The sequence below is a fragment of the Mus musculus genome, chromosome 16, assembly GCF_000001635.26.
Source record: "Mus musculus strain C57BL/6J chromosome 16, GRCm38.p6 C57BL/6J".
Taxonomy (NCBI): Eukaryota; Metazoa; Chordata; class Mammalia; order Rodentia; family Muridae; genus Mus; species Mus musculus.
In genome coordinates this window covers 54,239,402-54,253,995 of record NC_000082.6, presented here as the reverse complement: position 1 = coordinate 54,253,995, position 14,594 = coordinate 54,239,402, and positions in this window count along the sequence as shown.

Sequence of the window (14,594 nt, the reverse complement as noted above, 5' to 3'; positions counted from 1 at the left end):
TGATATATTAAGTAGTTAAAGATCCCCAAGTTATCATTGTTCAGGAACCTTCTACTAGAAGATATACCTATGGAGCCATGGGATATTATCTAAGAACATATAAATAGGTAAAGACTATTCAGTCATAGTTCCTAGTTATTATTTGGTACACTGGTGAGGGTTAATATGTATTTCAGATGTATTGTAGCTTCCTACTTCATGCTGGCATAGTCCTGATAGTGTTGAGATGAATTCCCCTAATCAACAGATACTGAACTACTTTCAGGCCTCTAACTTACTTCTAAAAGAGAGCTATCCTCAGTTTGGAATGTAGTGGACATTGGGCTATAGTTATTGAGTCAGCAATTTGAAAGGAACATCAGATCATCAAACTCACAGAAGTTATAAGATCAATATGTGGTGTAAGGAAAAGTATTGTGGAGATCATTCCTTCGCAAGTCAGTCACCACTGATGACACGGCCCCTTTGCATATGCCTCTGTAATCCTGCAGTCACATCTTTAAACATCTATCTGCACTATTTTGCTTTATGGAGCATGTGTTTACAGTGTTCTAGGTGCTGAAAGTGCTGAATGGCAGCACACACACATAGATTGAAAATTGCTCTGTGTGAATTTATCAATAACACATTGACTTCAATGACAAATTATTAAAAAATGACTGTGATGATTATCATGAAAATATTGCATTATAATGAGGTTGTTGACACTTTTGAATGATTGAGGAAATATATTTATATTCATGATATTAGATCCAAACACATTGCCATCTATAACAGTTTTGATTCTCTTCTTTGCTTCACTTGGTCCATGGCTGATGGATTTTCTTAGAGTGGTAGGATAAGGAGGAGGATGATAAACCGTTATGGATATTTTTAACAATCTAGTCAGTCTCTTTCTTTATGTCAGCACTATGAAAGAGAAGTAGATTAAGGTGACAAATATTGGAATGGCATTTAAAATTAAATGTTATTTTAATGTTATATGTATTAAAGAGATAGCTTAAAATTCTCCCTGGAATGTTGAGGTCAGAGGTGATTCAAAATAAGCAATATCACTCATTATTTACAAATTGTAATTTAATTGCTCACAGGTTCCTCATATACTAAATTCTCAATGTGCCTATAGGAATTGGTCCTATTGTAAATACCATTTTTTTGTGTGTGTGTGTGGGTGAATTTAGAAAGCTAAATAACTTGGACAATGTAGTATATCTTCAAAAGAAAAGATCTGTGGTAACTGCCAGCAAGGTTGTCTAATCACATCCAAAGATGTTTTAGGTCTGTTTGAACCAGATGGAATGCAGACAAACCCCTAGTACATGCATTTAATCTCTATAGAACCTCTGGCTAGGATCCTTTAGTATACCTTTAGTTCTAAACAATGAAGTCTACTTGAGGGGCAGGCAAAGATGTGACAGAAGGAGTCAGTGATAGGATACACCCAACTCTCAGGAGAAAAGCTATTTAAGAACAGCACAGGGAAAGTGAAGGAGCACGGACAGTTCAGTCAGTAAGTGAGAAGCTATGTCAGTCAGGTAGGAGTCTTGGCAGTGCAGTGGAGTTGAGTATCTTCATGAGTTCATGTAGTTCAGTGAAGATCAGCAGAAACAATTGAAGTCAGAGAATAACAAGGAGCAAAAAGATTAGAAACCAGAAGAGGGGATAACATTTGAAATGTAAATAAATAAAGTATCCAATAATAATAATAAAAAAAAGCCAGAGTTAATTTAAGGCCAACAAGAACAATTCAGTGAGAAACTGATAAAAGCCAGATTGGATCAGTCAGATTGTGGAGGAGTTTGAGACAGAACAGAGGAGTTGTAACAGCCTTCCACAGTGCAAAGAGCACTAGAAAGGATGTTCTTATTTAGAAATAATCCCCTAGCAACCCTCCTAGATGACAGTTACAGCAATAGAATAAAAGTCAGTTTCATAACATACTATGTTTCTCTTTCTTGGTCTTGGCAGCCTCACTCAGAATTTACCTGCATTTGCCTGCATGTTTCATGATGTACTTATTTTTAATGGCTGAGCAATATTTCATTGTGTAAGAGACAGAGCATTTTAGCAAATGGTGCTCATTTAACTGGAGATCTGCATGTAGAAGAATGCAAATACATTCACCTTTATCACCCTGAAAAAAAAACCTCTCAAGTCCAAGTGGATCAAAGACCTCAATGTAAAGGCAGATCCCTTAAATCTGGTAAAAGAGAAAGTGGGGAGTATCCTTGAACACATTCACACAGGGGACAAAATCCTGAACAGAACACCAACAACTCAGGCCCTAAGATCATCAATTCGTAATTGAGACCTCATGACACTGAAAAGCTTCTGAAAGACAAAGGACACTCTCAAATCAAAATGGTAGCCTACAGAATGAGAAAAGATCTTCACCAAACCTACATCCAACAGAGGGCTGATATCCAAAGCATTCCATAGTTTTTTTTTTCTTTTTCTTCAGGTAATGCATGATAAAATATTTTTTAAAGAAAGGAGTTTCAGGGAAAGGCAAATAAATTGACTTAACCATAAGCCATAGGGTCTACCTTTAAAGATTCCATTTCTTTCACTTAGGCTAGCCTTACACAACAGTGACGAGCACTGGCTGCTCTTCCAGAAGACTGGATCTGGGTTTAATTCCCAGCACTCACATGGTGACTCACAACTCCACTTCATTTGGATCTGACATCCTCACACATGCATGCATGCAAATAAAATACTGTTGTATAAAAATAAATATAGCTAAATCACTGAAATGTAAAATATACATTCAAAATAATTATGAAAATTTGCTTAGATTTAAAACCCTGTAGTTTCTTTAAGACCATAACTCTGGGACTCTCCTTAGTGTTTTCCAATTCCCCTAATGATACTGATATTTGACTGTATTTCTTGTCACTCAAGCATCATATACTGAAATATTCTATTTTTTTATAACTATCAAAAACATTCTCTCCACCAAAGTTCTTACACTACAAATTTAAACTGAGAATAACTACATTACATAAAATAATTAATATACATATTCATAACAACTTTTCTTTACAACTTTGACAGCTATGCACTGTATCACAGCTGTAATGAATCTTTATTCAATTCAGGGAGTGTGGTAAACATTGAACTCTTTGGAAATCCATTTGGAGTCCTCATCGGAGTAATCCTAAAATGCACTTTCTGGACTCTTATATTAGTTACTCCTGGGGAGTTGTTAAAAATGAAGCTTTCTACCCTTTCTTCTACTAAATCATACATTCTGGGTGAGTTCCCAGAAACATCTTATCCTAAAAGGGCAGCTGTTGAATCTGAGTCTGTTTGTAAATCAATTGTTCAGTTTGTTTTGTGAAGTTCTAGAGATAGTGTGGGCATGTTTCAGCTATTTTTTTGACGCACTTTATTTTTTACTTTCACCTTTACTTTGTATCCAGTAATCAGTGGTTACCATTTCTTAGAGAAGCAACTGTTTTATGGGTTTAAACTACCTAATAACTAGAATTTTATATGTTAAAATTTAGGCCAGATATTTATTAAAGGTAAATGCATGAAGTTTCTTTTTTGTTCTGTTTTATACGGGGATGATTCTACCATTTTAATGGTATGTTTTATTCAGAGAGATTTGAAAATAGAGGGACAATAAAATGATTTTGATATCTTGTGAAAATTTTGCATAAAATTAATGTTCTTGAGCTATTCTGATTTTCATGTCTAAGAAAAATGGATCACAATATGTTTCTTATATTTTTCCTTTTCCTGCAAGAAATCGATACTAAAAACCTTTAATATCATATAGAAATAACTAACCAAAAAATAACTTCAATATTATTTTTAATAGTTAATAAAGTCTCATATTACAATCCATCAATTTCAATCTGAATATCCAGAGATATGAAAAGTCATTTTCACACACATTCATACAATTTCTAAAACACTACCCAATAATCACCAACTTTAAATGAATAAAGATTTATACAATGTATTAGTAATTCAAGAAACTATATTAAGAAAGAATATTACTTTATAGCAATGAATGAACTACTTACACAAAACATTTTGATGGGTCTCAGAAGCTGGCTAAGTTTGCCTAGACATAGATAAATATTTTAGACTGAATAGTTTGAATAATGTAATTCATCGTATTATGATTACATAATCTGAAAGTCCAAAAATAATGCCAGCATTGTCAGGTCTGTTGAGGTAGAGAGAAGCTGTCTTTCTGACTGATGGTTGGCATATGTCCACTGTGTCCTCACAAAGTCCTCATAAGTGTATGTATATCGAGAATGACAAAATGCAAATCCTTTGAACTACCTTATCACAAGGATGTTAGTCCCATGATCACAACACTACGATTATGGTTTGATTTTATCCTAATCACATCCCTAATATCTCACTTCCAAATGCCTTGAGAGTGCTCCAAAAATAAAATTTGAGGGTCACATTTTTCAACATGTTATTTTAGCTAAACAATAAAAGTATACATCACCAAAATTATATCCCTTAGACTTTTATTCGTGTGATCTTAGGATACAAAATTTTAGCAATAGAAAATACATTAGTCATTTCATCTTTTGTAGAGAGAAGGTGATGAGAGTGATCATGGTGATGGGTGCATTTAAAAACTGATAATAACAATAAGTATCTTTGTGATGGAATAGTTCATATTTCTACTGCAGTATCAATCACACGAATTCTCACTGTTGTCAAATGACATAGAATTGTGCATAGTTACTGTACTAATGCTAATATCTTAGAATACATATCTAAAGCTTCTGAAAATATAAGCATCTGAAGAGACAATTTAAAAATATGTAGGCTCTCTCTAATAACATTGCACCCATTGAACCCATAACTGTTTCTAAAAGAAAAAATATATTAATAAATTCCTCCCAACATGTAATAATCAGAACGACAAATGCACTAAATAAAGTTAGAATATTAAAAGCAGTAAGGGAAAAATGTCAAATAACATATAAAGGCAGGCCTATCAGAATTACACCAGACTTTTCGCCAGAGACTATGAAAGCCAGAAGATCCTGGACAGATGTTATACAGACACTACGAGAACACAAATGCCAGCCCAGGCTGCTATACCCAGCCAAACTCTCAATTACCATAGATGGAGAAACCAAAGTTTTCCATGACAAAACCAAGTTCACACATTATCTTTCCATGAATCCAGCTCTTCAAAGGATAATAACAGAAAAAAAATCAATACAAGGATGGAAACCATACCCTAGAAAAAGCAAGAAAGTAATCCCTTGTGGAACAACAATATGAACTAAGCAGCACCCCGGAGCTCTTGTCTCTAGCTGCATATGTATCAAAAGATGGCCTAGTCGGCCATCACTGCAAAGAGAGGCCCATTGGACTTGTAAACTTTATATGCCCCAGTACAGGGGAACGCCAGGGCCAAAAAGGGGGAGTGGGTGGGTAGGGGAGTGGGGGGGGGAGAGTTTGGGGGACTTTTGGGATAGCATTGGAAATGTAAATGAGGAAAATACCTAATAAAAATATATTGAAAAAAGAAAAGAAAGAAAATAATTGATTAGTAAGACAGCTGAGATAGAGAACTGATTTTCATAATGCCCAGCAACAGCTTATAAGGAAAGCAAGGTAAGTTCATTATATTTACTTCCCCTTCTACAAGTTTGCATTTTGTCTGGCTTGAGTTAGAATATAACTTGATAACACATTTATAATATGTATCAGTTCATTTACCCCATTGTGTCTAGAAATTTCTTTGTCGGCTCTTACAATGTTTCCATCTCTTCTTCTACAGAGATCCTTGAGCCTTGAGGGTAATAGTAGGATAGAAATGTCCCATAGAAGATTAACTACTGAAAAGTTCCTCAGTTCCTGAATATTGCCCAGTTGTGCATCTCTCTGTTAAAATACCATCTAATATAACAAGAAATTTCTCTGAAAAATACTTGGCCTAACCAGAAAGCTGCCTTTGCAAAGATACCTGCTATGGAAGGGAAATGTGTTTTATCAGACTGACACTGCATATAACAACCACATTTTCCATGGCAACATAACTGATCAGAAGTAGATGTCCAACACAAAAGTGACTCGTGTGTGTGTGTGTGTGTGTGTGTGTGTGTGTGTGTGTGTGTATGTATGCTTGTGAGATAAAGAACAAAACATAAGGTAAATATGAAAGATATATCTGGGAAGATTTTGGAGAGGCTAGAGACAGGAAGAAAGAAAAAATACAGCTCACTAATACATATATTTTATTCTGCACTTAGGAAAGAGTTTATTGCCTCCCAGTCAGTTTGAATGATTGGTAGGAGAACTTGATACTGGTATGGAGGAGGATGGAATTCCTTAGAGTATATTGGAAGTAGATGATAACTCTTTCTACCTCTTGAATGCTGACCGTACTTTAATTATTTCCATTGTAACAGCATTCAGAGTTATAGCCACTAAGAGATCCCACAAAGGTTGTGACTTCCAAGCTGAACTGATACTACCAAGCAGAGCAATTTGGGTCTGCTCACTCTCCCTCCTGTTCTTCCGTCATACACCATCACACCATACCCAGCCCTTGCTAGAAACAGATACTTCGAGTTATGACTTAGAGTTCTAGAACTATAGAAAAAAGCATTTTCAGCACATGTGCTGCACACACACACACACACACACACACACACACATGTATATTATAATATGTATTGCCAAATATGATTTTGTGGGACCTTGAACAACTCCTTTTTTCACACTTATACAAAAGGTTTATTTGTGAGGATTTCATTTCCTTTGATCAAGGATCATACAAGTTAAAACACTACTAACAAAAACTGAGCAAAGTATTAATTTGTAAGTATTTTCTTCCCTTCGACATCTTTGTCATGCTGCCTTGGTGGAGCAGATGGTTAGATGACTGGAACCATCTCGCTGTGTTAATAATCATCATCACTGTGTCATTGAAGTGTTGCTTCCATCCTGTTTGTTTTTCTTCTCCTTCTCCCGTAATTTACATTTTTCTTTCATGTATACCACAGACACCTGATTTTTTTTTATGCTTTAAAACCTGCTATGAGAAACCTTCTTGATATAGAAAAAAAAAAAAGTCTGTGATGTATAAGGTGACTAATGAAGTGTTAAACTCAGAATTTCCTTCCCCTAAAATTCTTAGGCATGAAGTGTGTATTTTTCTCACCAGCAGTCATTCAAGTGAGATTACTGCTTTTAAAAATTAAGATACTTGGGACAACTTTCATTTTATGACACCAAAGGAAACAGTCATTGAGGTGTGTGTTCTGTGACATGCATAGCACATAAAATGCAAAGGTGATTCACCTAATTATACGGTACAGAATCAACACTGATTCTTAAGTAAAATTGCTACTCTACCGTATGGATGCTTCTTTGAGTCCAACACTAACCTGTCAAGCCAGCTCTTGCAAGTGCTTTATTCAGGACTAAGCCTTATGTTCTCATATATTATTCTTTCTCTCCAGTTTCTGCCTTAGAATCGTTGACGAGTAATGAATGTATAAGATGCATGCGAGCCAAATTTCCATGTTCTTTTGTGACAGGATACTCTAAGAGATGGCATGTCTAATATGCACTGCCATTGTAAAGTGGAAATTTAGTCAATTTGGAAAGAAATTCTCAGTGTGCAGAACCAAGCTGGTGTGGTAGGGAAATAAAGGAGACTAGGTGAGCGAACATACCCTGCAGACAAGATGAGTAAGATAAATGAGAACATCTTGTGGAAAGAACCAATTTTTCTCCCAAGCAAGTTTGAGATCCACATATTCCCTCATTTTGTTTCCTCTTGATTTTCATACAGGGAAAAAGGACTATGTGGTTTTCAGTGTAATTGTGCAAATTATTATATTATTTGGATTTACTGTGTTTTTAATGTAAACTTTAAAAAATACTGTGTGTTATTTTTATAATTTACTTTCTATCTTTTGAAATTTTTATATAAATACACCATTTCCCTTCCTTTCTTTTCCTCCCTATAACATGTAAACCGTCATTTCTATTTTCTGAACTCAGTCATTTTTTCTGTAAGATGTGTATCTTTTCAATGCCATAGGTTTTATTATGAAATTTATTGTCTGTACATTTTCTCTCTAAATTTACACTCTATGAGATATATTTATCAATAACTCACTGTAAATGCTCTTTTTGGTAAATCAGCATAGCTAACAGGTCCTATGTGATTAGCATCTTGACGGTTTTTTTTCACTTACAGTAAAGAAGTTTAGCAATGAAGTACTAAATATTGAACTGAACTGAAATTTAAAGAAAAATCTGTTTCTACAAAAAGTATGTTTTTCAAAATCATATTTGATATGTCAGAGATGTATCATAAGTAATGATGTAAACCATAGTTATACTCATGATTTACCCTCTTGATATATTTCTTACCTCTGAAAAACTATATAACAGAAAATAAACTTTGTAATGAATCATATTTTTTATATTTTTATTAGATATTTTCTCCATTTACATTTCAAATATTATCCCAAAATCCCCAGTGAATCACATTTTAAGAAGTATTTTACAATAGATTATAATAAATGTAAAAATTATTTTTGATATCTTGAAAACCAAGCATCTTAAGATGAAACAGGGAGTTTTATTTGTTTAAAATGTATAAAGTATATAACTCACTCAATTTACTTACATATTAAATTCTTTATTATATCTATCAAGGTTAAATTTAAAAGCTCAGAAAATCATAATAGTTTAGAGATTTGACATAACTTTTCTAATATTTAATAACTGCATATAAAATGTTCTGTGTGTAGTTAAGGGTTCTTCTTCTTGAGTTTCTGTTCATTTGAATTATTTTCAGGCATAATTTCCATTCTTTTAAACAGAATATTTACAGGATGTTTTATTGATTCCTAATTTTTCTATTGTAAGTAAGCTATATAATCCACTACAGAATTCCTTACAACTTCATATACTTTGATTAAGATTACTTTTGGTGACAGAAAAATATATAAATACAAAATTCAGTACTGGGTGTTAAAGCTGCATAAATATCAGGAAGAGAATATCTGACAAGTGTTGGGAAAGGAAACATAGTCAGATGACATGATTTTGAGTGAAAACTATGTTTTAATATTTTTACACAAAGACACTGCTGAAAACATGGGCCATAGTTTTAGAGTAGTAAAAGGAAAGAGCCTGCGCGAAGCACTACTGTGGCTAAGAACGTCACAATGAGAAGTGGCAGCTCTGATACGCATGATGCAGACGCTCCTTTGATCTGGTCCCAATTCTCTTAGAGTTGTTCCCATGGGATCTTAACTCTGTAAGAATATATGATGCCTGATTAGAAGTAATATTTTCTTCATATTTTTTAACTCCTTTGGCTAAATTCAAACAATTATCCAAAAATGGAATATTTTGAGGGCTGGAGAGATGTTTTACCAGTTATGAGCACTGACAGCTCTTTCAGGGGACCTTGTTTGAGTTCTGAAGACGTGTATTTTAGCTCACAACTGTATTTAGTCCTTCTTGGTACCGTCTTCCAGATTCAGAAACTGCCATGTGTGTAATACACAGACATGCATGTAAGCCAAACACTCTTACACAAATATGTTTATAAAGTATCTAAGAAAAACTGAATTTCTTTACATTTAATTTTATTTTTAATTCATTTTTTACACTCCATATTCCTTTCCCAGCCCCACCCCACCATCTACCCTCCAACTGCTCCATATCCCACATCTCCTCCCCACCCCACCCTATCTCCATGTGGTTGCCTGCATTTCTCATCCCATCTGAAATCTAAACTCCCTGGTGTTTCCAGTCTCTTGAGGGTTAGGTGTGTCATCTCTGAATGAATACAGACCTGGAAGTCCTCTACTGTATGTGTGTTGGGAGCCTCATATCAGCTGGTGTACGCTGCCTGTGTGGTGGTCAAATATTTGAAAGATCTCGGGAGTCCAGATTAATTGAGACTGTTGGGCCTCCTACAGGATTGCCTTTCTCTTCAGTTTCTTTCAGCCTTTCATAATTCAACAACAGGGGTCAGCTGCTTCTGTCCATTGGTCAGATGCAGATATTTGCACCCAAACAATGGAAAAACTATCTTTTTTTCTTTAAATACTTAAAATATGTTTAATATATTCAAAACATGTTCAAACAAACTTCTCTTATCTCTCTCCCAAGATCACTAAAACTCTCTGCCACAATAAGTGTTACCCAAAATATTGGGTTGCTTATTAGTCTGTTTATGTTTTGTTTGAACCAAGGCCTCTCTTGTGGGCTCGGTATGAAATCGTCCACTGATAAATCAGCAATGGCTACGCTACTGAGGACAATGAGGCCACTTCCCTCTGCAGCTGTCAACTGCCAATAGTTCCTCAGTTCAGTATGAGTGGGGCGTCAGAAGTCTCTTTCCTTCATGATTGAGTGCTGATAGACTCAGCCTTGTGAAACCTCAGTTGCTGTGATATTATGTCCCAAATATATTCCATGACTCTCCTCTCCACCATTCAACTCTTACACTTTTCTGCCCCCTTTTTTTTCAATGCTTTTTAAAAATGGAAGTCATGACACAGATTCAATGGAGAACACACACCAGCCACTAATTCTCAGGAATTTAACCAGCTGTGATTCTTGGCATTAATGGTCCTTTGCTGAAAAATAAAATAAAACAAAATTTAAAAGGCTGTAGGCTCCTCTAGTCTAACATTATAAACTCGCATATTTGGAGACAATTTGATAACACATCCATTTAGTAATACTTGACCCCTGGTGAAGTGTGCCTCATATCTAATCTGAATACATCTGTCCCTCATATAACAGGCATGTTACTGTCAAAGCACGGGGAACAACTTGCCAGGAAGCTTATTATTGTAGCATTCAGTCTCCGTGGCTGAGAAAGATGGCTGATGACTCCCCAGCCCAGGCTACCTGCATAGCAACTTCTAGCTCTACAGAAGTTGCCTTTATAGTGGAAGCTTTCAGCACAGTTACATCATGATTTATCTAAGTTCCCCATCATGTGGGTGGGGTCCTCAGCAATAGTATCATACCACATAATTCTGGTGAAGAATAGCCTTTAATTTTAAAAAGGAGATCCTGGTGGAAAGGACCATATATTGCCTTTCCATGGAGAAAACAATCTTCTGGTTATTTGCTAAATAATAACTGTGCATTCTGCTAATCTGTTGAAAATGAATTGTTTTTCCCTTTGATTTAAGTTTTATTGCATTATGATGAGAAAGATACATAATCTCAATTTATCTGAATTTGTTAACACTTAAAAACATATTTTGAGTAAATAGACTTATATCACATTCCTCTTTCCCTTTTGTACCCCAACTCCTCCCAGAGAGCCCCTCTTCATAACCTGCAATATACCTGTGATAAGTATGCTTTATAAACAGGAGAGAGAAAACAACACTTATCTTAGGATATCACTCTCTGAGTATAGCATTTTTGGGGGAAAAATTAAAAGACATCACCTGTAAATCAATCCCGTTTTCTTTTGAATTGCATTGCTTATCTTAGAAAGAATTATTGTGTTTGTATCAACAACTAGATAAAAATCAATCATTTTATTTTTAAATTACTTACTTTCATGGCTGAGACAATAGAAAAATTTCAAACTACAATATGAGTATTTCACCCTTCATATATAATAATAATGAAGTTTAGAATTGATCAACATTGTTTTTATTAGATCAAAACAATATATTTTTTAATTCCTATTGATTTAATTGAATCTCCACATTAACCTGTATAAGTCAGTTTAGTACGAATTAGAGTTTATTATCAGGATGAGGTTAGTAGAAATTAAGTCAATAAAAATAATTCATTTCTCTAACATATATTTTGAATAATCTTCACAACTACCCTGAACCTGACTATCCCAATACTCTAAATACTATATTAATGTGACTGAAATTACTAGCTTTATTAATGTACCAAAATAGTTATAATTAAGAATATCTCAATTTAGTAATTAAAACCTGGATGTGTTACTGAGAAGTATTTATCTGGCAGTGTGTGTAAGGGAGGGTGTTAAGAACAACAGAGACTTATAAAGCAGATTACCAACAACTTGAGTACATATGCTCTTGTCACTTGGCCTTTGCCTAGAAAGTAAATGCATTAGCATTTCATTGCTGTTCTAACAAAGAATCACAGATTTCATGGCTGAAAGTTTTTAATTTCACTGTTTTATTTTACAGGCCATATTTTCAAGAATAATCTTACCAGATTCAGTAAAAACATGTTAGCAGAATTTTACCCATCTTAGAGACTGAACAAGGAATATAACCTTGACAGCTTTCCCAACTTCTAGGTTGAGCATAATAATTTCTCTACCTCTACAACAATTGTCAGTCTCAGGTTGACCACAACTAGGAAAAGCCTTATATGACTTTGAAAATTAAGAATAATATCTATATTTCAAGGTTTTTAATATCAATCACGAATGCAAATTTACTTTTGTTGGATGAAGAAACAATTAAAATTTCTTGAGGATTAGGAACCTAACACTTCTGGATGTCCATTATATTTCCCACTATACTATACAGTATTTGTGTCTCAATACTTGAAGGACCTAAAAGCACAGATTCAAAAATATAGTAGACTAAAATAACTTTATTTGAGTTTTGTCTTCCATTTTTCTCTAAATAATATTGATTCACACATAGATCTCTGTAAGATTTATAGTGTTTTAAGTATTATAATAATCACAAAATAATTTAAAGTCTATGGGATTATATGTGTGGTTGTAGGTTGGAGTGATGCCACCTTGCACAATTTACAGAGTTTGATATCTATTGGGCTGTTGGAAATAATTCGTATAGTTAACAATCGCGAAGTATACATTAAGCATCAGTGCTTGTGGCAATAACAAAAGACAACTGTTTGATAAGCAGTTATGTTTTAAAAACAAACTTTAAAATAATGTAATTGTCATTTTAGAAAAAAATCCTGGATTTATCAATACATATTTTAGTCCTACAAGATTTATGAGTCACACTGAAATATGGACCAATTTTATGGTACTGATATATATTAGCTATATAATATATAATAAATTAAAATCACTGATACCTACAATATAAATTAGAAATATAAAATGCTGTCTTTTTATTTTCAATAATCTTTCCTGCCTTCCTTTTATTCTTTTAAACTTTAACACATTTTATATCACATAATACAGTTCTTTCACAGTTTTTCTCCTGTAAAGAGCAGTTGATGCCAAGACTAAGGATCTCCTTTATGAAATAACCACTTTTCTTGACCCAGACATTTTCTTTTTCTTTTCTTCTGTACTAGCATCAATATAAACAACATCAGGATAATAGAAATTATATATATATATATATATATATATATATATATATATATATAATTACATATATATATTTCCCAGAAATACAACTAAAATTGTCTTCTACTTTTGTATAGTTGGTGATCATATTTAGAAATAATACAATGAATTTCATTTCAAAACTTTCCAGTTTTGTTCTCTATATACTTTGATCTTTACTTGTTTCCTTAACGAATCTACAGTTCTATTTTGTTTTTCAATTTAAAGTCAAGATTCACAGTCTCACTCTATTCTTTCTGAAAGCTATTCATCCTTTTGATATAGTAATCACTACCACTAGTTTCATTCATTCTATGGCATTCAGACACGTATTTTCATTAGGATTCTATGAAGTGAAGGCAAATGCCCAGGTTTCAAAATATCAACAGGTATATGTAAATTGACAACCAAGAAAAACAATTAGAAGTCCTACCCAACTCTAATGCTTACAAACCATAGAAGTTAACTGAATGGAGCGATACACTCAAGGGTGCAATACTGGCACTTATACCTAAGGGATATAGAACAGACACTTACTTTGACTGAAGACTTTCTCAATAGGATGGCATTCATACCTTGTTCTCAAACCTATGCTAAGGTTTGAAGCTATTGAGGACTAGAGATCTAGAGAAGGACCTAATGTTGCTGGATTTCTAAATGAGTTTAATCCTCCACTCTCTTCTAAATATTCCTTATATCCACAATAAATATAGTTCTCACCCCTCATCAAAGCAGTATCTTTTGACAGATACAGATACCATCATGAAAAATCCACAACTGGTAAAAATACAGAGAACCATGAGAGGTGCATCCTCATTTGATGCATCTACTATGTAACCTCTATATCCAAAGTTTAGAGAACATTGCGGATCAGGGGCAATAATATTCTGAGAGGCAGATGGCCATAAAATCTCAACAACATGGTAGGCTAAACACAACCTGTAAATTAACAACACCAGTTGACATGCCAACTGTCAATGGGATCATAGAAATTTCACAGTAGTCCTTCAACAGATGAAGAGCTACAGGCAATTAATGACTGGCAAGAGAGGGAGAATCAGTCCTCTCTATGGATAATACTGGGATATGTTAGCCAAACAGTCAAACTTAAACACATGTACATATAAACTACACAAAATGGATTCATCAATTTTTATATAAGTGTAATATATAGTCATATATATTACACATATAAATATATGTATGTATGTATACATAATGTTATATATGTACATATGCATAATATCTGTGTGTTTTGTGTTGGTATAGCAATCATAATTTAAAAAGA